The sequence below is a fragment of the Ceratosolen solmsi genome, unplaced genomic scaffold, assembly GCF_000503995.2.
Source record: "Ceratosolen solmsi marchali unplaced genomic scaffold, CerSol_1.0 scaffold41, whole genome shotgun sequence".
NCBI lineage: Eukaryota > Metazoa > Arthropoda > Insecta > Hymenoptera > Agaonidae > Ceratosolen > Ceratosolen solmsi.
Window position 1 is genome coordinate 7,434,330 of NW_011948424.1, and position 27,397 is coordinate 7,461,726.

General features: G+C 26.2%; 1 protein-coding gene across 1 annotated transcript in view; it reads left to right on the forward strand.

Moving 5' to 3' along the window:
• The first annotated feature begins 7,246 nt into the window (after positions 1-7,246).
• LOC105362648 (glucose dehydrogenase [FAD, quinone]) overlaps positions 7,247-27,397 on the forward strand; it is a 55,152-nt gene continuing 35,001 nt past the window's right edge. The window contains exon 1 of the mRNA XM_011500131.1: positions 7,247-7,439. The gene's annotated coding sequence lies outside the window, so the exon portion shown is untranslated. The remainder of the gene's footprint in view (positions 7,440-27,397) is intronic.

The window sequence follows — 27,397 nt, forward strand, 5'->3', positions numbered from 1 at the left end:
AGCCATTCCGATTATTAATCTTTCGTTGTATTTATTACCAGTGCTCGAAATAAATAAAATATAATATTTACATCGTGTTTCAAATTATAAATATAAATATATATATATATATATATATATATATCTTTAATCTTATACTCTGATTATTTCGTGCACTACTATTAATTTATTGAAATTTTATATTTATTAGACTTTTTGAACGATTAATTACAACCCATTATTAACAACAGTATCTAAGACTTTGTATAATCTTCAAATATCTAATTCTAAGCTTATATATATATATATATATATATATATAAATATAAATTCATAAAATGGCTTACATTCTAATGAAATGCAACTAAATAAGAATAAAAAGCATGGAATTGTTGTTTTAGTAAAAAAAATCATTATATTACATTATTTTAATAATGCTTTCTTTCTGGTATTATTATATTGAATAAGTATTTGAAGTTTTTGTTTTTTCAAGTTTTTCAACAATTTGAAGTTTAAGTCAACGATTGTAATTAAAATTATAAAGAATATAGGTATGAAACTATTCGTGTGGACAATATCCATGATTTTAATATTCTGTAAATATTACATATCAGTCCTGTAAATTACATATTATTAAATATTTATTAAAAAAAAAAATCAATAGTTAAATTTAAGAATATTGATTTTCCTAATCGAAATTAAAAATTTTCCAATAGTGGATTATTATTAGAATATTTCGAATTTTTCTAACATAACTCTTCAAGTAGAAAATATTTTAATCATAAATTATTAATATTTTTTTATAATTATTTTATATTTCTTGACGGATATATATTATTATATTAATAAATATGTAAATTTTCAATATGAATATAAATACTTTCGGTAGAATTTATTTCAATTTTCGCGATGCCCAATATTATAATGGTATATTTGAGTAGAATTTAAAAATGTATTAATATTACTTAGTTTGCAAATAAATTATATATATATATATATGTATTCAATGCACCGTCAAATAAAAAAAAATTATAATAAAAATATACTTTCTATACATCCAGGTGTCTCACACAAATTTTTGTACCCAAATTCATTTATATTAAAAATTTATAAATATTTTCATATATGAAAAGTTTTTTCAAATTGTATGTAGAAAATCTTAAAAATGGATAGACTACAATAAATACAATTGAATAATCGATGCTGTAATACAGTATAAAGAGCATAAAACGAAAACAACAATTTATAAGATCATCACACACCGTTGATTAAAATCTGCAGAAGTAACGACATTCATAATCGAGCTAAAGATCAAATTAATTTCTATTAATTTTGAATATTTGCAATTTATCGAGGATAGAATTTTCATCATAAAGACGGAAAATACCATTATAATGATACGTTGAGAACATATAATTATGAATAATCGAAGTGTGTAACCCGCATACTTTATTTGTATATTTTTGCTGATATATTACATAAAACAAAAAATAGGCCAAAAGGTTAAAAGCCGCATCGTACAAAGTCGATACGGTTGGCTGTGTACAAGGTTGATATAAAAGCACATAGAACCTGGTTATTCTTTTTATGCGCATAATAAGCAAAATCCTATTGTTATCCATCTCAAATCTCCCTATTACTAACTTTGACATTTTCTGTCTGCATGCAAAGCTTAAAGGATTATGAAGTAAAAAACATCGAATTACAGTAAATATTTTCTAGAAAATTGGTAACTGTGTTGCATTTAAAACCCCAAGCTAATTAAGAATTGTTATTTAATGATACGATGCCTATGTCTTTATTAAAAATAAAATTGAGAAATACCCTGATTACATGATACCGTTGAAAAGGACGCGTTGAAAATATATTTTCTCGTTACGAATGGAATTTTCGGTAAAATTCGAAACTTAAAATAATATCGAACTGTAGATATAATAAACTGAATTTATTATTATTTAATATCACCATTACGTATTAGAAGAATATTAAAAATACTGAATATTATTTTCCTATTAGTTGTAAATAAAAATTTTTTAATCGATATTAAAAGCCGAACAAGAAAATTCATGTTTTTGATATGGTAAATAAGCGTGAAACATATTAGAAAAATCATCTCCACAGTAATCCTTATATTGTGTACATTATTTTTCGAAAGACTTTTTTTCATGAAAAATTTATTTAAAATTTTAAAATCTACTTCTATCTGGAACGAAGGATTTTCTTCATTTTTATCTCCCAGTCAATTTACACTTCCAATCATAAATTAAAATCTCAATTAAATATCTTTATAATAATATACTTTCGAAGAATTTAAATATTGTTGAATAATGAATTTGGTTAAAATAGATAAATAAAACATATTTTTCTTAATCTCTCAATAAACAATTTTCATGGAACAATGGCATTATATTGAAGAGCATACATATAAAGTAAAATAATTTATTTTCTCAAAATCTAGATTTCTCATACTTATATTTTATAAATATAAATATATACAAAATACATATAAATATATTATAACTATTGTATTTACAAGTAAAAATATATGGGGTAATCCATAAGTAATAATTTATATTTCAATAATTTATTGTAATCAAGTAAATTGTAAGTATTAATTATGTTAGAATAATTAAAGTTCGATAATATAATGTAATAAACAATTATATAAGAAATTTATTTGCATTTAATCTAACAATAAAAATAATTATTTATAGTTGTTATAATATTTTTTAATTCAAATGATGAAAAAGACATGTGCTATATGAAAGAAGAATAATTCATTGATTACGAAAAATAAAATATTTACAATTCAAATAATTCAATTTAATATAGATATAACGCGCAAGTATAAATACATTTATATATCTTATAGGTGCATTGATAGTAAAATTTTTTGATAAATTTACATAAAATAAATAATAAGTAATACGAGTACGAACCACGTGGATAGTATATAATTGATGCAATACGTCTTTACAATTGACAAATAACTATTAAAACATGTTTTTATCGAAAATGTAGCAAAATAACTTTTATATTACAACCTATTTTATCCAAATGAAGTCATAAATTTTTTGCGATATAAAACAACATTTTCATAAAAATAATAAAAGTTTTATAAGATAGTATAAGCACTTGTACAAAATAGTCACTCTTTATTACTTTAGGACTACTAGTTTCTCTGCTATTACTATTGCTTAGGCGATGAATTAACTGCAAATAAAATTTGCATATATTATTATTATCGCAAGTATTTTAAAATCAAACTCTAACGCTTTTTTTAAATCTTATTTCTCCATTTATCTTGGCTGAAAATTTATTCATAAAACTCTCATTTATATCCTTACTCTCCCAAAGTTTAAAATAATTTAAAAAAAAAATAAACATTTTTAAAATAATAATTTTAAAAAAAAATATATATATATATATAGAATCACGTTAATCGGAAAATTGTCCGATTTTTTCATTTTATTATTTCTATTCTTTATTATTACTATTTAGATATTTCCATTTGAAAATCGAAAGAATATATTAAATATTTTCAATGAAAATAATAAAAGCAATATAGTGATAGAATAGATAATACAATTCTATAAATACGATTTTATTTTTAAAATAACCATGACAATCGATAAAAATATCAAATCTATTCCTGAAATGTTTTCATAAATTCTTCATGCACGTTCGAATTGATGTGTTTTATATCAAATAATGCGGGCATCATTTGAATCGAGAAAAATACGAAATATAAATAATTTTATAAAAATCATAGCGTAAGCGTGTGGATAATTTATGAAATATTCTAGAAAATATGAAAAGAAAAGTGTAAAATTAAATCAACATAAATGAATTTCCTTTTAAGACAATTAAATTTTTATTTTTGATTGCTGGAATGAAATCAATGGGAGCAGAAACGAACCTTCAAAATAACATATAGAATACCCATATTAAGTCAGCATTTTTTTTTTTTTTTTTTTTTTTTTTTTTTTTTTTTTATTTTCTTTTCTCCTTCCAATATAAACAACGAATAATTAACATGTTATCTATTTAAACAAATAAATCACGTATTTTTCCTTTTTTTCTCCCTAGGATTCGAATTCTCTCGGATCATTCAATATAGCAAAATATTTTCGCGCTCGAACGTCAGCAAATATATGTACGGTGAGCAATCTTCTTGTAATTTTCGTGTAAAACGCTTGAGCAAACCTACAATATGGTTATGCTCATCGCTGTGGTTTGGCATGCTCGCGAGGGTTCAACGACACGGGTGAGTAACGCAGTTTTAAGCTTATATCCCTGCACTTCTTTTTATCCTTCTCATGTTAAAATGCGTGAGATGCGTATAAGCGTGACGCTCGAACCATAATGAAAGGTGGGTTGTGGCGTTGAAGTCTGAAACAAAAAATATGTCAAGTGACTGGCAAAGACTTGTAAAGTACTTGATTTTTCTCTACATAATAAGAATGTTCCGGGGCATTACCAGCGTTAATACGTAATAAAACATCTCACCTATATATATATATATATATATATATATATATATATATATATATCACCATCACTTAGACAACAATTATAATTACCGTTTTATAAATATAAATCACACGAACAATAATAAGTTATTTTAGTTTTAAAAAGTTGAAAAATCAATGGTAGTGCTGGTTGTGGTGATTAATCAATCGAGCCGTCTGAAACTTGTCTTCTAACTTTCAAGTAATGAATAGTCATAGCAAGTTTTAAGATGTTTTGACACTTTGTATAAAGTCGAGGAAAAGTTATGACCAAAGGCTATATTTTTAACAAACTTTCCTTAATAATAATAATAATAATATTTATTATTATTATTAATATTATTAATTATTATTAAAAATATTTATTATTATTATTATTATTATTATTATTGTTGCTGTTGTTGTTGTTGTTGTTGTTGTTGTTGTTGTTATTATTATTATAAGAACGATATAAGAACGAATAAAAAGTAATTCTCTTTAAATATTTTTCATAAATTCGTTATGTATTAAAATTGTAAATCTGTAATAACATTTTCGATTTTGTTATATAACAATAGAAATATAATTATAAAATAAACAATTTATCAATATATATTTTCATTGTATATTAATTCTGTAAATTTGATATGATTCCTTTATAAATGCAAATACTTTGTTTTCATTAAAAAAATAAAATAAATTAGTACAATTCAATTTTGCTTTCGTTAAATAACTAATAAAATGGTCTCGACCTTGTATTTACTTATAAATAAATGTAAACATTAATTAGATCAATAGGACTTATTTTCATCGATTGATGTCGCTACATTTACAAAAAAATTACCACTAAAACAAATATTACAAGAATTAAGTTAACATAAATTAATAATATTGTCGTCGTTATTGTCGGCTTAAATATTTTTATTTATTTATTTATTTATTTATTTATTTTTTTTTTTATTTTTTTTTTGTGAGCTACTATCATTCTTCGTTTGAAATTAATATCTCGGTAATTGTAATGTTTGTATTGAAATTGATTCGCGTAGGTGAAGATAATTACGTAACTTTTCATATACGCATCTGATAGGTATCAAATAGTGTAATTTCAAGACATTTGCTTCCTTTTCTTTTGCTCTGTTAAACAGAAAGTACATTAATTAAAAATGTCATTGAATAATTGTTTTTTTTTTTTTTTTTTTTTTTTTTTTTTTTTTCATTTAAATGCATTATAGAACATAAAATTTTGAGTATTTAATTATCCTTAGATAATAATCAAGCTTTTTAGCATTGTTTGATTGTTAGTTGTTATTATGAAGATCGTTTCAGCAAAGGCAAGTAATTTCTATGTCAAAATAAAAGTCAAACTTTACATGGTACGTATTACGAAAAACATCCGAAACACTTATACTCTATCTATGAGTATAAGACTTTCAGGTGTATTTAAGTTTTATGAGTATTAGTGATATATATATATATATATATATATATATATTTAAATATCTTAAATGGCTTTAAAATTACGAGTCTGGTATAAAGATTGTGGGAAAAGTGTTGGGGAAAAAAGTTGTTATTGAACAAGTTATTTCGTATTAGAACGCGAAATAATTGAAGTTCAAATAAAATTAAAATTAACCAATCAAATACACATTATTGATTAATTTATCATTATCTTCCAAACTTATACTTTGTCATTTATTTGCATGTTATTATGATAATATTTTAAAACGTAGTGTGTAAGCGCCAGTGAAATTAAGCGAATTCTAAGCAATGAAACATAATGGTCTTGAACATAAAACTTACTTCTTTGTTCGAGAATTGTTAATAATTTTATATTTTATTAAGACTATTATGTGCGCGTGCGTGTGTTTTGAGAATAGTTGCGCAAACGGTCGTATCGCCAAATCGAGGTAAGGTAAGTTCGTCATTTGGAAAAGCCCGATGATTTGAAAAAAAGGATGCAAGGATGCCAGGAGTAGGAGAGAATTTCCATGTAAATGAACGTAAGGGGCCTGTGCCAATATAACGAGTCGAAATAACGGAAAGTTACGTGCGGGACGAATGATGGGATCAAAGTGTGATTCTCTCAGGTCAAAGACGTCTATCCGTAATCAACAGACATACGTTTCAATTGACTGTACCCATCAATCGACTGGATGTACGCACGTAAAGCCAAGTCAACATTTGTATTCTGAGAGTGGAGAGGAGTTGGAGCATCGCGAGGGAAAAAGAAAAAGGGCTTGGCGCACTTCGGTAGCGGTTCGACTGTTCGCCATCTCTTGGCTAGGCTACAGGAAGAGAGATAGAGATAGTGCGAGAGAGAGAGAGAGAGCAGAGAGAGAGAGCAGAGAGCAGAGAGCAGAGAGAGAGAGAGAGAGAGAGAGCAGAGAGCAGAGAGCAGAGAGCAGAGAGAGATTTCACGTGTAAAGGTGTGTGCATCGGTACCCGTATCTGTGTCTATGTTTATGTGCGCGCCCGTGCATGCTTGCGCATTACTATCTGACGTGTGCGTGTGTCGTTTGCGCGTGTGCGTGTGTCGTTTGCGTGTGTTGTGTGTCGTACGTGTCGTGTGTGTGTCGTGTGTCGTGTGTCGTGTGTGTGTCGTGTGTGTGTCGTGTGTCGTGTGTCGTGCGTGTGTGTGTCGTGCGTGTGAGTGCGTGAGCGCGCGAGGGAGAGGGAGAGGGAGTGAGAAAAGACGGAAAGGTGGTGGAGAGTGAGCGCGAGTGTCGAATATTACAAGCGCGATGGAGAATGTAAGCAGCCTAGTCGACTGCTGGTCGCGTAGACCGCGAGAACTGCCGCGAGTAGAGAGAACATAGCATTGTTCTTGACTCGTGCGATACCGCACGCGATCACAATTACTCCCATTGCACCTGGATGAATACTGCGAGACTCCTAACGTCCGGCTGATAATCAGGCGCGAGGCATTGACGAGAGAGTTCGATTATCGCCGGGAACTTGGACTATTGAGAAGTGAGTTTCCCTGCTCCTTTGATACATTTTAACGGGTGCTTTTCCTCCACTGGTGCATTCTCCGAGCCGATTTTAAATCCGACCGCGACACCGATTCCCATTCCAAAATCATTTCTCTCATAGTATTTGCAGATTTTAATCGATATTTTCACCGCGTTCCTTTTAATAATCGAGTCTTAATCATTTGCTCATCGGTTAAGGATTTTATAAGCAGCCCAGGGCATTATCGATACAATCGATCTTGCGTCACTTATTAGGCGTTCAATTGCTGATTTCTTGTTTATCATATTCAAAACGACTAATTCTATAATACAACTTTGAGTTAAAATAGTTAAAGTAAGTACAAAAATATTCAAAAATAACAAACAATAGAAAATGTTTAATGATGCTTATGATTTTTTTTTTTACGCATTAAGAACATTTGACTATCGAATGCAATAAGTTTAAAAATTTTATTTATTTAGTTATTTATTTATTTATTCACGAAAATGTAGCATTTTCTTCTTTGTTCTAAAATATTGTGGCTTTTTTATGTAATTATTAAAATTTACTATTTAAAATAAAATATTCTCATCTTTGTATATAACCTTATTAATTTACAACATCAATAATTCTTCATTTTGTGTGCGTGTGTGTGTTGTGTGTGTGTGTGTGTGTGTGTTGTGTGCTTCAGATCAATTTTTTTTTCATTTTATTACGGACAATAGCCCATATATTTTCATGTGTATTAATATAAAAGATCTATAAAATCACTATTAAATTTAAAAAAAGATTTTCAAATAACTTTATCGTACTTTGAGTATTATATATAATGTTTATAATTCAAGAAAAAGAAAAAAAGAAAAGTAAAGGATGAAGAATCAGTTAAACTTGGATGAGGAATTGAAATAAAATTAAACGGTTTTACAGTGATTACATAAATTTTGTAGACAATTTTTTTATAATATTAATATTTACCATACCAACATAATTTATCTTAAAACACTGTATATATATAAAAAAAAAAATTATATATCTAGCTGAGATATTTGCATAATTACTATTAAAATAACGAGTTAAATATACTCACTAGGCAATAGCATGAAAATAATTTACTTAATCAATTTGAGTCAAAAGTCATCGCCATTGTTTTGTACTGATATTTAAGAAAACTACTTGCCAATAAAAATAATTGATACTAGAAAATCGTTTAACTGTAAAAAAACATTACGATATTTTAATATTTTACATCGATTATTGAGTGCCATTAAAATAATGATCTTGTAATAATTGTTATTTACAATTAAATTGAGAAAAAAATCAAATTATATTACTTTATATTTTTCTTTAAAGATGCAAACTTACATATCAATAGACAATCCTATACTTTAAATCAAACTATACAATCACTTGAAATCTCGTGGGAATAAAAAAAGAAAAAGGAAAGCAATTGCAAAAACTTTAGTAGGTATACGTGATATAAGTAAATGCATGATCTTAATCTGTAGCGAATTAAACTTATATAGGCACACATATACTAATCCATACGTGCGCCCGCGTACGCGTATACGTATGTACACACGCGCGCGCGCGCGCGCACAGATACGTACGAACATTTATATATAGGTTGAAAAAATAAAATACTTTCTATCATCTTTATGAATAATTTAGAAATGTGTTTTACATTCAATTTTTATGTATATATAATTTAAAATTTCAGTCAATGACTTTTGTAGTTAAATTATGTTTACAATTACACATGCGTTCCTTCACAAATTTTTATAAATATGTTTATATAAAAATATTTATAATGTTAAAAAGATTTATTATTTATATTAATCTCCTATTATAATTTTATTCAATAGTAAAATATTCTATCGTTTTCGTTTGAATTTTTTTTTTTTTTTTTTTTTTTTTTTTATTAATAATTCATTACGTATGCGACTGAAACGAAAAGGTAAATTAGTTTATTTGATGTTAACGTATTATACATAATTTATCTCGCTACTAACTTTAATATCTTCAATTTTTTAATCCAATGATATTTATACAACGTTTCAATTATTTATTTACCATATATATTAGCAAATTATATTAATTATTTATACTGTTAATTATTAATGATTATTTTTGTCCGTATATATAGACTTGACTGATAAAAGTAGGATTCGTATAAAATTATTATTATTTTAAAATTGTAGAAAACATTATAATTAATTATATTATAAAATATATAACTAGTAATATCAAAGAAAAAAATTCTGAAATTAATTTTATCGTAGATAATTTATTCATAAATTTATTTTGTCTTTAAATTTCATTGAATTCGTTTTTAACATATTTTTATATTAGAATCATAGAGAAATAATTTATCATGAAAAAAATAACATGAATACACGTAATATGGTACTTAATTGCAACATTGAAGGTCTTAATTATCCAGACTAAATAACATGAAAAAATAAAGAAATCCAATTTTAGATATTTAAAGCATATTTTTATAGAAATATATAAATATTGCGTATATAAAATGGGAATGAAAATTGTTCTTTTCAAATCTTATTTCTATTTAGAATTATTACTATTCGAATTAATAATTAAATTATTAGCCTACATTGTTATTTCAATATATCCACTATGTAATTGCAAATAACTGCGTATTTATCATTGAAACGAATGTAACGGTTAATCAATATCTATCATATAAAATTTTGTATTTTGGTACTGTCATTTACGTGGAAACTAACTCGTCTAGATATTCGAAACTGTCACTGCAACCACATAGGCATGTAGCATATATACATGTAAACATACAGATTACAGACGCATTTATGTCAAATCGAGGTTTTTTATTTTATTTTTTTTTTTATTTGATTTATATATATATATATATATATATATATATATATATATTTAAAAACGGGAATATGAGAATTTTTCCATTAAGTGATCGATCAACTTTGCATTAAAATTTAAAATGATATTCAAAATAAATTGAAGTATAAGTAATTCTTTTCGATTTGAATACTACCTGAAATACGAAAAATATATTTAATATTTTTGTTTAGATAATTACAATATCATGACAATAATAGTAGTAAGTAAAAAAAATGTTTAATTTAATTATAATGTTCTATTTATCGATTTATTCGAAGTAAGGATAATTTTCAATGACAAGACATGATTAAAAATACTTTTATGCTATTCGTCTATTTCACGTCAGGGTATTTCCTGATTACGTGCCAAGTTTATCGTTGTTCTGTACTTATGATTATTTGCCATCTGATGGAACATTTGGCATTGTATGGAGCAACATTTTACAAATGCTCGAAAAATACTTTAAGGTAATAAGAGGAATAAGGCGAATGAGCGATTACGCATTGTAGTTCCATATTGGCGTTAAATAAAATATTTATTTGCACAGTTATATTGTGATATTTATATGGTTTCATTGATAGATAAAACATATAGTTAAAACATTGACGAAAAAGCGAATCGTTTGAATAATTCATTGAATCGAAATCTATGAAATTATGATGAAAATAATAGTTAATACGTACTTTCGATACACTTGATTTATAATATTGTAAAGAGATTAATTAAGATTTTGCAATAAGTTCAATTTACGCATGAATCGACGTAAATATTTCATTATCGACTGGCGCATACATCATATCTAAAGGAGGGAAGATACATTGAGCAAACGGTTATTTCGACATCCGAGCTCGGTTCCGCATATACCGTATTACTGAGATTTCTAACAAATAGGGATTTGCGATTTAGCTAGATCTCGCTGATAGATGGGGCTTTCGTGAAGGGGGTTTTGTGTTAGTATAACGGTTTTTCTACATTATACGCAGAGATAAATCTTTGGTGTCTCTTACGTGGGCGTCTCAAACCATCCGAATTCCCGGTGATTGAATCACCGTTGAATATATCGTTTCCTTATTATTATTATTATTTTTTTTTTTTTTTGCTTCTTCAACTTGCAAAGTGTCAGATTGTTTTATTTATCGAATATTATTCGAAATTCAATAAATTTTCTTTGGGTAATAGACGATATAAAGATCAAATTTTTTTAAAATGTCAATATACAGTAGAAAACAGACTTTAAGGTAAAAAGAATACAGGATCTTGCAATTTAACCAATTTAACCGCACGTTAAATCACATGGGTGAATGAAATAGATATATTTTTAAATGAAAGTATACCAACGTGGTTATATAGCTCACTAATAAGAGAAATTAGCTGGATCTCAGTACGCTAACCACATCTACATAAATTTTCTATTAAAATACTTGTATCATTTTCAGACAAAATTGCATTCAATAATATTTTTATACGTATATTAAAACATAATTATATGATTCGGCAAATAAATGCATATCAAGTAAATATGTAACTGTATTGTTGACAATTTTTCAATTATTTACATTGTTAAAGCAAGCAGATAATTCTAAAAATATTAATTAAATACAATTTGAATATTTAAATTTAAAAAATAAGAATTAAAAATTATAAAATATTCATTCTTGTGTAAACTTCTTTGTTACTTTATTAAATTACTTTTTACTTAGTTATTTTATAATATATATATAGCTATAATGCATGGATATTTATATTTATTAATTTAACAATCTTTTTTAACAAACAGATTTAAAAATATCCTGATCTATTTTATTATATCTAGGAATTATCTATTTAGTATGTTAATATTTATTTAAGTCCAATAGCAATTACTTCCTGTTTAATATATATTCATTTGCAATCGTAACAAACAACAACAATGATATTAATCAGCCTATTGCTATTTCATTTAATTATCATTACTCAGAAATAATACAATCATGAATCACAAATACATGACATTAAGAGCATTCTTATAATATATTATAAATACGAACAGTTGGCATTTATTCTATCTAAACCGCACAAAACTTCTTTATTTCTAAAAATCAATATGTATAGCAGATTATCATGCTATATAGTATAAATTTATGAAAATTAATACCATCATAAGGAATAATAAATAAAAGCTTCAAGTATAGATTAGGTAATTATAAGTAATTATGACAAAGTGAAAATTGAATTTATAACATAAGCACGTTTTAATGTTTTAGTCAGATTCGTCAATTATTTCTTTGATGAAAATCCGAAAAAATTTTTTACTAAAACAGAATACGTGTTATCATAGGTTTTTTATAAATAAATTTATAAATAAAAGAACAATATTTTAAGAGAAATTTGTAATCTGTCATAGTAGCATGAGTGGAAATGACTGTGAATGCTTTAACAACCTATTAAGGCTACGATCTCAAAATTTAATTAAAAATTCAATGATGCATGGCAAAAATTTGAAAGTCGAAAAGATTGATAATCTACTTTATATTTGAAAGAACTAGTTACGTAAAATTTTACATAAATATATGTATATATATATATAACTGGGAAAACTTTTTCTTAGGTGGTTCTTCATTAAAGCGGAATAAGCACTATTTGCGAATAATTCAATGCAATTCGGGTCAATTTTTATTGTAGTTGACAATACTTATTAATAAACATGCAAATTGATGAGATATAATCTGTAAATTAACTCGTACGAAAGGCCATTAGCGGAAAATGTTATATTTACGTTTAAAAAATTTATAGTAAAATATTCTATCATTTTCTAAGAAGAGATAAAATAAATATAAATTATTCTTAATCGTGAAACTCTTCCAATCAAGCTAATACACTAATAAGTAGAACTCCTACCGAATAATGGAATTCTATCTCTTAAATAATGCATCGATATACTCATCTTCAATTAATACAAAATCCATTTGCATACTTTTTATACAAAAAAATCTAATAAATACCATCTATTTATTTGTTTGATAATATGAAATTAATTATTCGTAAATTCTTTAAAACAGTTGAATCATCATTACTAAAATCTATTTTTAAGGATATAATGTGAATAATATTAAAAACGGTATTTACAGCCAATTTCTTAAACTTCATAAAATCTTAAAACATTAAAAATAAAGTTTGTGCAATAAAAATTGAATATTCTTTAATATCATATAAACCTTTCAGTTAAGTACTGAGTTCAATTACATTTATAAAAGCTCAATTGTACGTTATATATAATTGTACTTCAAATATAAAGTAAAAATTATTTTTAATCATTGATGTTCTAAAATTATATTTATTTTATATACACGATGCAATTGCACGAATAATAATATTTAATAAATAGTACTTTTCAGGTGATAGGTGAAAATAGTTATTATTATATGAATTTTAAGTTTTTTATTTATTGATAATACTTAATTGATTCTAAAATATATATTAAAAATATAATGATTTGTTATTAAATTTAAAAAAAATGATAAATGATTCTATAATTGAATATAATAGACGTAATACAGACAATAATTATATATAATTTAATGTGAAACATTGTAAAAAAAAAAAAAAAAAAAAAAAAAAAAAAATTAAAATTTATATTCTACCAATTAATATTGAATATCAATTATATAGATATTCCAATTTTCCAAATTCGTTGAGAAATTCTTTCATACTGCTTGATTAGTACAAAAAATAATTATTCGGCCAATAATAATCATAATCAAAAGTTTCTTACGAAACGACTTAATAAATAATCATTCTTAAATAAATAAATTAAACGGGTTTGTTATGACTCCATAAAATCTATTTTAAAACATTTTATTTAATACTAAATAAATCTCATTTAAATTCAATATCCATTCGGATGTGAAATTACGTTATCGATTAAGTGGCAACTGAGATTCATATATCTTTTCGTTAATTTTATTTAATTTAATCTATTTACTTAATTCAAACGTAATAATAATAGGTATTGTTTTGTTTTATGTTTTTTTTTGTTTTTTTTTTGTTTTTGTTTTGTTTTGTACCAATAAACTGCACTCTGCGCTAATGAATTACTTTCGCCAGCTCGCGTACGCATCGATTCAGTAATAATCGATTTTCCCGTAAAAATTGTTACTTTCAATTCACGAAATTCTAGAATACGTCTCTACCCAAAAAGTGTCACGGCGTCCTCGATTATGTGGCCTCATTTTCTCATTTTGGCATACGAATTTCCAACAAAGGGTTAAATCACCGCATCAGAAGTGATACCCCAAGAGAACAAAAGCCAGCCCGCAACAACGTCGGAGCGCGCGCTCTCGCCCGCACAGAGAGAGACACAGAGAGAGAGAGAGAGAGAGAGAGAGAGAGAGAGTGAGAGAGAGAGAGAGGGAGAGAGTGACAGAGAGAGGCAGAGAGAGAGGCAGAGAGAGAGGCAGAGAGAGAGAGAGAGAGAGAGGCAGAGAGAGAGGCAGAGAGAGAGGCAGAGAGAGAGGCAGAGAGAGAGGCCACCTGGACCGAAAACAAAAGGAAGGCCACTAGAGCTCTTTAAAGTCCTTGACTGTACAATGGGATAATTCGGCACACAGGCGCACACATGCAAGCCGGCGGAAAGGAGGGACGCGGATCTCGCACACGCGTGGCGGCGGCACCGCGAGAGGCGAAACGAGACGTTGCCAGCGTAATCGCGAGGTGAAAGGACTCGAGAAGAGAGAAGAGACCGACACTCGGGTTGGATAAATCAAGCCTGTGGACGCGGCACGGGGGCGACGGCGCGTTGAGTGCACTCAAGGCGAGTCGAGCCGCTGTCAATTACCAAAATTGTTATTAAAACGGCCATTAACTTATCGGACATTAACGTTATTATTGCGAAAAATCGGTGACGCCCGCGGGCTCCCATGCAAATCTCCTATGGGTCAAGCATTTATTTAATGCGGCACGCGCGATCGGAATAGCCCAACGAGAGAAGTCCGGAGCCGAATGTTCGGGCTCGCTTCGACCGAGGAAAGCCCGGGATTTGCCCTGGTAATTCGTCGATACAAGTACCTGGGGCTTGTGATAATGTAATTGAGAAATGCAAACAGTGCTGGATACTTTGGCAACTCGTAAGCAAATCATCGACGGCATTTTTGTCCTCTTTTTGACACGCCTTGACCATAAAAGCATTGCATAGATGCGCCACAGGATCTCCTATCAAATAGCTCCTTCCGCCTTTTTCTTCGCTCCTCCATCCTATCAAATATTTCCGGGTTTGATATCCATAAGAGCACAATAAACGCACCTTACCAATATATTGCCAATAATTACATATTTTTACGTTCTAATTTAATCTTATAAATACCTTTACCAATCGCCTGCTGAAAAAGTCCTTCTTTTTACATCATGTAGCCTTTATGAGTATTACAAGTTATTTAAACGAGGAATGAAAAAGTGTTCTGTAAAAAGACAAAGTTTAAAAAAAAAATAAAAAAAAATGAAAGCAATCGATAGCAATTTCATCCGATCCATTCTTAATTTAATTTAAAAAAATATATACATATATACTGATAATTTATGTATAAGGATGAAAATAAAATAGTTGTTATAAATTAACAATTTCATTCATACATAAAGCCATTAGAATGAAATCTTTAATTCAATAGATTTTTTGATGTATTTACTTAATTGTCGGAGATAATTGAATTGTTTGATTTAAATTTGACATTTATGTAATGTTAATTTCTTTAAATTTCTTTAAATATTTAATGATAGTAACTGTACTCTAACATCCCTAAAATACTTTTTTTATTATTGTTCTTTTATAGCATTTCATGCTGACGAGAGACTTGTAGTTGGAAAGGATAAATTCTGCGATTAAAATTTGTTGAAATCAGGAAATTAGTTTTAAATTTAAATTGCTGATTAGGAACTTTCGTACTTAAGGAAGAAATATTTAATCTCACATTTTGTCCGATTCAACGAAAATTTTGTTGGCAATTTAAGAAAAATAGTAGTACCAATGTTCCCGATCTATCTCGAAACTTAAAAATATGCAAACATTAAAAGTACCTTATTTAGCCACTATTACCTTCAATAATTCTTGTTTACTTGAGATATTTATAAATATATGAATACATCACTTATTTTCAATAACGTAACTGCAGTAAATTCATGTGAAAAAAATATTACAAGTATTAACTGCAAATATAAATGTTTCAATTTCTTTTGAAAATTACAGTTATTTAACTTTCTGCCTGTAAAATTATAAAATATAAAATCTTCTTTCTCCTCAATCCAAAGCTTACTGAATAAAGTAGTGAGTACTAAGAATTTTAATTCAATACGAATTAAAAAATTCGACTATATTTATCGTCAAGCGCCGCTTTTTATTTATCTACACAACATAAATCTAATCTTATTAAAAAAAATAGCTTATTAAAAACAAAAGCAAAAAAATAAGATATGTTATAAGTCAGCACGATAAGAATGTCTCTATTCATTTAATTTAAAGGACAAGTAGTGATTATTAATGTTAATGAATTTTCGCAATATCCATATTTTATTTCTACATTTACCAAATCTACTGACATATTTCAAAGTACACGGTATAAGTACATTAAATTATCATACTTTTCGCATAAAATTTTCATTAAACAAATTGTCTGGTCTATCTGATTAAGTTATCAACAAACAACTGTTGTATTGTGCCATTGTACAATAAGTTTATCGGCCTGTTTCTAAATAAAATAACATAACATAATAAACAGATTGAAACTCTTAAGTTTCCAATTTAATAGGTAATTGAAGGCAAACGATACTTCACAATAATTGTCTCTGACTTGATAAATTACCAAAAAAAAAAAGTATTACGTACTATAATAACAATGATAACGAGGCAGGACTCGAAGAATTGTATAAGCGGCTTTGCTTGACCGGCGCTCACAAACGAGATCTTCCATTCAATTTTACGACGAATGCGTTCTCAACTGTGACCTCGTTATATCACAATTGACACACACTCGTACTTAGTTTCATATAATAATGTTATAATAATCCGTTAAACTGTAATAATATGTGTAATAAAGAAAATGAAATATCATGACAAATAGAGACGATAAATATTTATTTAATAATTTCACTCAATTCACAGATTATTATTGTGAATTTAAGAAATCTATTTAAAATGATAAAATTCGAAAGTATAATTGTAATGATTGAAATTTATCATAATTTATGCCATCGAGGGGCCACTGTAACGAGCATTACATCAAGACTTTGTATTTTAAATTGCGTGAATATCCAATCGTTATACATAAATTTTGAAATTTTATGTTTAATCTTTTCCCTGAAAGTAGGTAGGTAAACATTTTATCAAAAAAAAAAAAAAAAAAAAAAAAAAAAAAAAAAATACTTCCATCAATTATGCATGGAAAAACAATGAATAATTATTAAATTTCCAATAATTATTTTATATAAAACCATGATAAATTAATCAATTGTTTTTATAAAATTTATAACGATACTATCGATCGGATATATTATCGGTCAGAGGAATAAGGAAAACAAATAATAATATACTTTTTAAAATTCGCAATCAAATGTATTATTTCATTTATGTTGAGAGAGTAAAAACTTTATAATGAATAGAAATATAAAAATTATTAAAAGAGTAAATACAGAATAGAACAATTTTGATCGAATGGGAAATGAATTTCGGAATATTTTTTTTTTTTTTTTTTTTTTTTGTTTTTATTACTTTAGCAATTCAAATATAAAGAAAATATTAATATCAAATTAATGATTAATCTTATAATTTTTATTGATCCTCAAAATGCAGGCTTTCGTAATCCACTCGTTAAAAAATTATGTACATTAAGAAGTCGGCACTATGTTTTAAGTGCTTTGTACGAAATGATATTCATGAAATTATCTACATACTTATGATATAAAAAGTTAGAGTAAAGTCAGGCTTTAGCTCCATATAATCTTGATTGTTGAAATACATTTAAAAGCAACGTGACGGTTATTTATTAAATAATTGTATTTCCAACGTATCAGATCAATTATTAAGCAACGCCATAAAAACATGTATATATATTTATCTTTTACCTTAAAATTATACTTAAATAGTTATCATTATACTTTTATATGTAATAACACATAAACATACGCATTAACAAGTGACTAAGACTTGTCAGTCTCCTGGATCTGTGTATCGTTATTCATAGTTAAATATTATGTTTAGACTCTAGTCACATAATAAGTGCTTAAATAATATATCTTTACGTAATGTATAAAATGCAAGTGAATAAATATCTTTCACCAAATATGCTTTACAAAATTTTCATGGGCTTGTGCCTATAATTCCTTCTTTATGAATTTATACGAAAGTTCAAAATAACCTTCTCTAGAACAATAAGATATTTCATCGAATCATTGTTTATTTTACTCCAATATAAAATTCATATAAAAAAAAGCAAAATTTTAAGTTCACGAGATAACACTATTATTATTATTATTATTATTATTATTATTATTATTATTATTATTATTATTATTATTATTATTATTATTATGTTAATAAAATAACGCCAACTACTTACCGCGGATTGATAATAAAATATAAGCGTAATATGAAGCACATTTATATCAACAGATTCTAAATATTGGCCTCCCTCGCCTACGCATCGCATCATCTCTACCGCTCATGCGAAATTCATTATAAACGAAAAAGAGGAAAATTCTCGTTCGTAAACGAAAATTAGAAAACGCCACTGCAAAGTCTCGCGTGCCACTCTCGTTACGCTCGTTACCCAACTTACGTTAAAAGTGGCAGCAGTAACGGGCTCCCTTTTCTTTTTTCTTTATTTTTTTTTCTTTTTTTCTTTTTTTCTTTTTTTTTTTTTTATCTCTCCAACGCTCTCTAGCACTTGAACGTAATGGAGCACGCTGCGCGAGAACGTACCGAGCCTTCGGAAAAAGTCTCTCACCGACGTCCCGCAATTATATGCGAGCCACGTAATTAGATGCGATTAATGCGGATTCCGGGGGACCGTCCGACAAGGATTTTTTGGTCCTCGGCTTAGGCCGTCTGACGCCTCGGGAAATAAAGAAACGGTTCCAAAGCAAATAGAGAGTCCAAGGAGCTGGTTGACAGGAGGAACGGATCGTCTTACTCTGGGATTGCAAAATCTTTTTACTTTTTCTTTTCTTTTTTTGCTTCTTTTTTTTTTTTTTTTTCTTTTTCTTTTTCTTTTTCTTTTTAATCGACTCGCCTAATGAGTTTTGCCATTTCTAATGCGGTTGATTGAAATAGTCAAGTTAAAATTGTATACACCCCACCAGGACAAAACGAGGATTAAACGGAAATTAATTGCAAAAGTCAAATGCTCGTGACCATTTTTCAGCCTATAGTGTGCTTTTATACGATAACACTTACTGAAATGAAATCGAAACGATTTTATTCCTATAATACGGGATACTTATAATATTACAATGCATTTCTCGAATTAATGATGATGTATCACAACGCTCGTTTTATTGTTTTAATGGTGAAAAATTCCCTTCCAACTTTATAATTTAATGAAATTGATATGTCTTTTACATACATCTTTTAGTATACTAAAAGAAAGTTCGTTTCAACACAATCTTCACAAATTATATATTAGATTAACAGAATTAACAAAAATTCTATCCGAATATCTCGATTAAAATAACGAGAAAAAAATTCGAAAATCAAAACGAACATGGATCATAACTATTTATATTATCAAAATCACATGAACGAGATAGCGTATATTACAACCCAACTCCACATTAATTTCACTCACACTATATACAATATAATTTATATTTTAAGATACAACCTACTTTATGATTAATCAAATAATACGAATTTAATTAACGACCACCACTATAAAGACAAACATTTAAATTTAATAATACTTTAATAATATTCAGAATAAAATATGTAAGTGTATGCAGGGAAAAGAAGAAAGAAACAACCAACTATAGTCCATTGAAAATTAACAATGCAATACATTAAGCCTCTTAGCATGAAAAGAAACTTCGAAATTTCTTTCCATGACCCAAACATAATTATTGTCTGTGAGACTAAGCTAAGTGTCGGAAAAAAAAGCAAATATAGAATGCAGTATGAGCCATTAAGAAAAGGATGTCGTCTGCAAAATAGCACCAATCTACCTTTAACGTTACTATTAACTTCTAGACGAATGACGTTTACATTTTGTTATGAGCCAATTACTCAAAAAACACAATAAATCTTTGTTCTTGATAAAGTAGATTGAGTTTATTAAAAGAAAAAATTAAATTCCATTCAAACGAATGGAATGTAACATATTGTTAAATATTTTTTAAAAAAATGAATAAACTATCCTTAATTTGTGTTCAGTAATACCGAATGCATTAATTCATAGTTGAAATTATATTATAAACTTAAGAATGAAAAAATTTCATCTTTATCCTTATATATTACATTTATGAATATCAATAATGAGAAAATTTTATTGAAATTACAATCGTACGGATCATCCCCAAAATATTCACATAAATATTTTCTAAGATAAATACGTCGTAATATACAATTATCCATTAAGAAATGTATAATTTTTTTTATGAATTTCATAAATATTATACTATTTATTAGCAAACTATAAAAATTTACTTTTATATTTACTTTATATTTACTTATGTACACAGAATAAATAATACTAATGAATGTAAATTTTTTTTTGTTTTTTTTTTGTTTTTTTTTTGTTTTTGTTTTTGGAATCAGTAGAATTAAATTAAAAGTAAAAAATTCATTTACATGGAAAGTTCATTTGCTTTTAAAGGATTGACTTGGTTCGTTTAAAACAAACTTTCAATAATTGGCTAAATGTAAAAGAGCGATTCAAATATAATTATAAAATGTATGTTTTTAGCTGACTAATCTTTCTTTCACTAAGCAGTCAGAGTTACGTTGGCTGAATGTTGCATCCTGATTAATCATGCAGAAATTATGCTGTACATTTACACATACACGAATAACGGTTATGCGTGTAGTTAACAAAGCCTGTTATTAAGCTTTATAAGCAATGACCTTTCATTTACAAGTTTTATAATCTATTACACGCAACTCATCGTCGAGTATGTAGATAGTACCTAGTAATTTCTCTGATTTGCAAATTTTGATTGTATTCCTGTGTAATAAATACCGAAAGATATAATTCATATGTACCTATTCTATTACCTATTATAACGTGCTCTCTCATTCATGCTCAAACTACTAATTATCAAAATGAGATTGTTATTCTTCACTTTACGTTGCTTATCGAATTCTTAATAATTGTGTAATACGAGAAGCATTAGTGCATAATACTCATTTTCAAGAATACTACTTTATTTTATGTTATTTAATGATCTGTTTATTGCTACTTTATTTTTAATGCGTTATATGTACTTTCAGATTAATAAAAAATTATATACGAGAGCCGAGCAGCCTATAGTCGAATGCCTTCCAAACGAAGGTTTTGTATTTCCTATTAAAGCCCTCGCGTATTTAAATTACATGAAGTGAAATTATAGTTGGTCTTAGTAATTATTATTCATTCATTAATTCTTTCATCCAGAATAATGACCTGTAAGATAAAACCGTTACCTTCAGAAACAGAATACGCTACCTAATCGTCAGTGGAAGGTGACGAAATAAATAGTTATTTTCCAATCGATGTGGCTCGATAAAAATTTATTTAATCTACAATCATATTTTATATTAATATATTCGAAAAAATTTTTATTCTTTTGTAAATATGCGACAAAATTATTTTATAATAAAAATAACGGAATCATAAAACTATTTTATTTGTCATATAGGATGGCTAATAAATATTATTAAATACTACATTTGTATAATAATATATTTAATACTGAAATTAATGTAATCTTAAAATAACTTTATATACAAGATGTTTTAAGTTGCCAGTTTTATAAAAGAGAATAGATGCTGTTTTTTTTTATGTATCGTAGTTTATTTATGCAATATTTATTCGTTTGTCAAATGAGTGTTCGATGATATTCGACTCATTATTTTTTTATAAATCATAAGAAAATAAAATATTTTTTTAAATAATAGTTTCATTTATTATTTCCAATGAAATTCTAAAGTATAAATATTGGATTTTCATTAACTACTTTTATTAAATACAAAAATTAGTCTTATATATTATATATTATACACGCGCGCGCGCGCACACGCACGCACACACGCACGCACATATATCTAATATATTAAAAATTATTTAAGATTTGAACCAACTTTCAAACATATTAATTACAATTTTTAATAAACATATAATTATTACTTACAAATTTCAAAAGCTTCCATCATAACTTAACAGATGAATTGCCAATATTTAATCAACTTCGATGTAAATAATGATGCAATTAATAATACATATGTTCTATCGAAATGATGTGTACACTGAATAAACTATCTTGAAGTTGGAAATATATACAAATTTTTAAATATTTTTGAATAATGTTAGAAACATGTTATAAAATAATGTTCAAAAATGAATTAAAAAATAATACCCCGAATTTGCTTCATATTTATTAATTTTTATTTTCATTTTATATACTTCAAACGTGAATAATATATTAAAACAAACAATGCGTGTTATAAACTTTGATAGAACATAATTCTCGCAAATGGAGGTTCATTTATTAATATTCAACATGTATATTAATAACTATTATAGTATAAAAAAATATAAATGAAATATTTAATATTCAAATCCTCATTCAGAATATATCTTTTTAATATATGCGACGAACAAAAATATTTAAATGGTAATATAAGTTTTTTTGGTTAAAAATATATTGTTCGTTCAAAATTCATTCATAATTTTTAAATATTCGAAATCTATATTTCCTATTTTCAGTAAATATTATTCTTGATAAAAGCATCAATTTTATCAAATTTATAAACAGATATTTAAACTTCTAAAAATAATAATGATACTAAGTAATATAATTAACAACTTCCTTAAATTTATATAATCACCGATAATAGTTCAGAATTTATTCCTTTAAATAAACATTTTTGCAAATATGAAAAAGTGTGTACAGAATATACGAATTGGAAGAATATTTTGCTTATTGAAATTATTTTTTATTAAACATTTTTTACTCACCTGGGAATATTTATATTTAAAATTGAATCAACTATTTTCGTTTTCGCATTCCGTAAAGCAATGAATAATTAATTTAAGAAAATTACATTACTCTTTATGTTACAACGAAAGCGCTGTAATTAAGTTTCGTTTACAATCTTTCGAAATAAAAGTTCGAAAAGCGAAAAACAAAAACAAAAAAAATAAATAAAATATTACAAAGTAAAATTATAAAATTAAACTGAATTTTTTTAAGTATTTGTGTATGTGTTTTTTAACTTAATATATTAATATATTAAGTAATATATGTTAAAAAAAAAAAAAAAAAAAAAAAAATTAAGGTATTAACATTGAGAGATTCTTATTTAATTATTGATAGTATTTAAGTTTCTTATTAAACAAAAAGCAAAGCACATCATCGATTGTAGATAAAACATACATATATAAAGAAAAACAAATTAAAAAACTAAAGTGAATTAATGAAAATATTTTATGATGAATTATAATAATAATTAATATGTTTATAATAAATCAATTAATGGAATATATTATAGTTAAGTCATTTTCATTATTTGGATGATAATTAGTTAATAATATTAAACAATTGTTGCTTGTCAAGCATGTTAATAATTACCATTATTAATGTATTTTTATGAAATATAATAATATTTAAATTTGGATAATCTTAAAACACTCTTAATGTGAAAATAATAATTTCAAATGAAGAATTATTATTCCAGTATACAGAATACACAGTCGTTATAATTAATATCTTTCTACGTATATTTAAGCATAAATTGAATGAATTTATTAATTTTGTTGCATGCTTAAGCAGAAGTTTGTAAATTAAATAGCAATATCTTACTAATTATCTTAATTTATTCTAAGTAATTTTACTATAATCATTGGAAGTGTTATAAAATATTTAAAAGAATTAATAATTGCATTTAATTGAATATGTTCATAAAATTTAATGAAACATTTAAATATCATAATGGCAATTACGTTTTATGTTTAAACAAGATATTAAGGAACTTATCAGTTACATCCATGGCTGAACCGTAAAACGTGTATCGCATAGCATAAAGAAATAACAAAACTTTATCAAGTGCGTTACAATCTAGGAAATTAAAAGCTTATTTGTAAGCTTGTCAAAAATTATATTATGTACATGTAAATGTACGTAGTTTATAATTGAAAACTTTAAGATTTTTATTATTAAGATTAGTTTATATTGCAAAAGTTTGAACTCCGTATTGTTACAACGCTAATTATGAAAAACTTTATTCTTAAAGGAAATCGAAAATATCCATAAATAACTGCAAAACTTATACCTCGGTACCACGGATACGGGACACAATAGCATATATTTATTATCCATATCTAATTGCAAAAAAGACTGAGCTTTCATGTAGCTTGAATCATTAATAATGAGCATGCAATGGAATAAAATGTGTAATGATTCCTCGCTCGAAGAGACATGATAATAGCAATAATAATTACAATTATTCCACGTAGTCGTCGATGGGGCCACCTCCACTCGCGCTTTTATGAGCGAGGGACTTAAAAGTTCATAAAATGGGAGAAAAATGAGAAGAGGGAAGCTCTTGATATATCAATTTTATGAGCGATCGATCAGATATTTGTCATTTATGTTTGCGGCACATTTTTATTATTAAACCATTGAATGAATATTATTTTTTTAAATGAGCTTCATCATTTCCAAGAAAAATTGAACATCTAAAATCTTGATATCTTGTTGATAAAAAAATCGGTTTTACAATTTTCATATAATAAAAAAATAATAAGTACAAATTAATCCACCTCTAACGAGTAAAACAAACTATTTTTTATATTCAGTGAAAGCATATTGTTGTAATTCTTAAATATATTTATCAACATCTAAAATTTTAATCTAAAATTTAATATATACATATATATATTCTAATTATAATATAAATTGTAATAAATATTTTAATTTTTTCATCCGATTAAATAATTAATCGTCTTATTTTAATCGTTTTTGCTATTAATTATCATTTGCAATTTATCATAATTTCATATAATATGATTTTGTATCATAATAATAAATTCGTGTTAATCATTCATATAATTTAATAATGTAGTCGATCAATTAATAATACTTATAGTGTCATTAATCGTAGAAAATAGTATTTTAATATCATAATAATGCATTTTTCTATAAAAATAAAAATAACTGAAATAATAGTTGATATCTGAGTGAGAAAGAGAATCTTAATGAAGTAATTGATTTTAACTAAATTAAGTTAAAAACGGATTAAGTAGATGGATAAACAGATATTTTAATAATAAAATATAAGTAAGAGTACAAGACTTTTCAGAATTTTATCAGAATGATTTTCTTGCCATAATCGAGAATTTAAATTATGTTTTAATTTTATATGAATTTGAATGTATAGGCTTAAAGTATCATTTATAGCAAAACAGTATAATGTTAAAGATTAATAGTAATACAATTTCATTTTACTAATATGCAACTATCATTTTGCAAGCAAATGTAGCGTACTAAAAGCATGATATCGTGCACATAATTCCTGATTTTTACCTGAAATTTTAGTTTCAAAGCTTACGAGAGTTATGAAAAATCATACTTCTTTCTCATTTTCTGCAAAGTGTTTTCATACATTATGTAAGGAAGAATTTCTGATATTGTTAGTCAAACATAAATGGCAGGGCGAAGTAATTAGATTATTTATAGCGATAGGTAAAATGGGACGGTACTTAACAGATTGCGAAAAATGCAATGACACGTAAAAGTCGTATTTTTCCACATCGTTGTGATGTTTTCATAATTTACGAATACTTCACGTTCTTTAATGGAAAGGAGTTCATTAAAGTACTATTTCGTATTATGATAAATTTAATAATGATTTGTTGTGATTGTTAAAAACAATTAATTTATTACTCAATAAAAACGTTTAACTAACAACTATATAATATACGATTTATCTTTTCAGAAATACACACAAAATGTATATAAATTTCTATTTATTTCAAAATTTTTTGAAGCAACTATCGACACTTTATATTATTTATACCCTTGTTGCGACGAATAATGTAAGATTCAACGATAAACAAAAATCATTTTTGTATAAAAAATATATAACTCACAATTATTTATAAAATAATTTAAATATTAATTGAAAAAATTAATATGTAGAACTTATATCGGTAAGTATTTGAAAATAATGTATTGAAATTAAATGGATAATATCATCGTGTTACTGGTCATTTCGTAAGTAGAAATACTCGAGAATAGTAAGACAAATATTGCTCAAACAAAATAATATCTTATTTAATCAATATTAATGATTCTAGTTCACGTATGTTGTAACGTTTCTTGATTCGCAAAAATTCGTTATTTTTAATTAGAAATTTCTAGTTAAGGATTTTAACCCATTAAAATGAATTTAGATAAATTTACATTATAAATAAATCGCATAAAAACTATATCTAAACTATTTTTCGTTATAAGAATAAGAGTAATGAAAGTACCTTTGTTAGCTCAAATTATTAATTTGTGGTTATTAATATGTTAAAAAAAAAAAAACGTTTTAAATAAATAGAAAATATTTAAACCAAGTAATTCAGAGTTTGCAACATTGATTTAAAAAATAAATAATGCTGAATTCAATCGGTAAATTAGTGACTTCCATTAAATACCATCCGTTTCGTATTTACTACTAGAAAGGCAAGCAACAAAAATTGACAAGAAGTTTTGTTTTGAAAATGCCACAAATTAACATGAGGATATCTTTTAATCGATGTGTAATATTATACAATTACAAAATTTACGTAACAATATAACGATAACAAGATAATAGCTTTATCTCTACACCTATTACCGAACAGCCAACATACCAATTTTCACGGTCATTAAACATAAACAAATTGTCTAAAAATGCAAGGCAA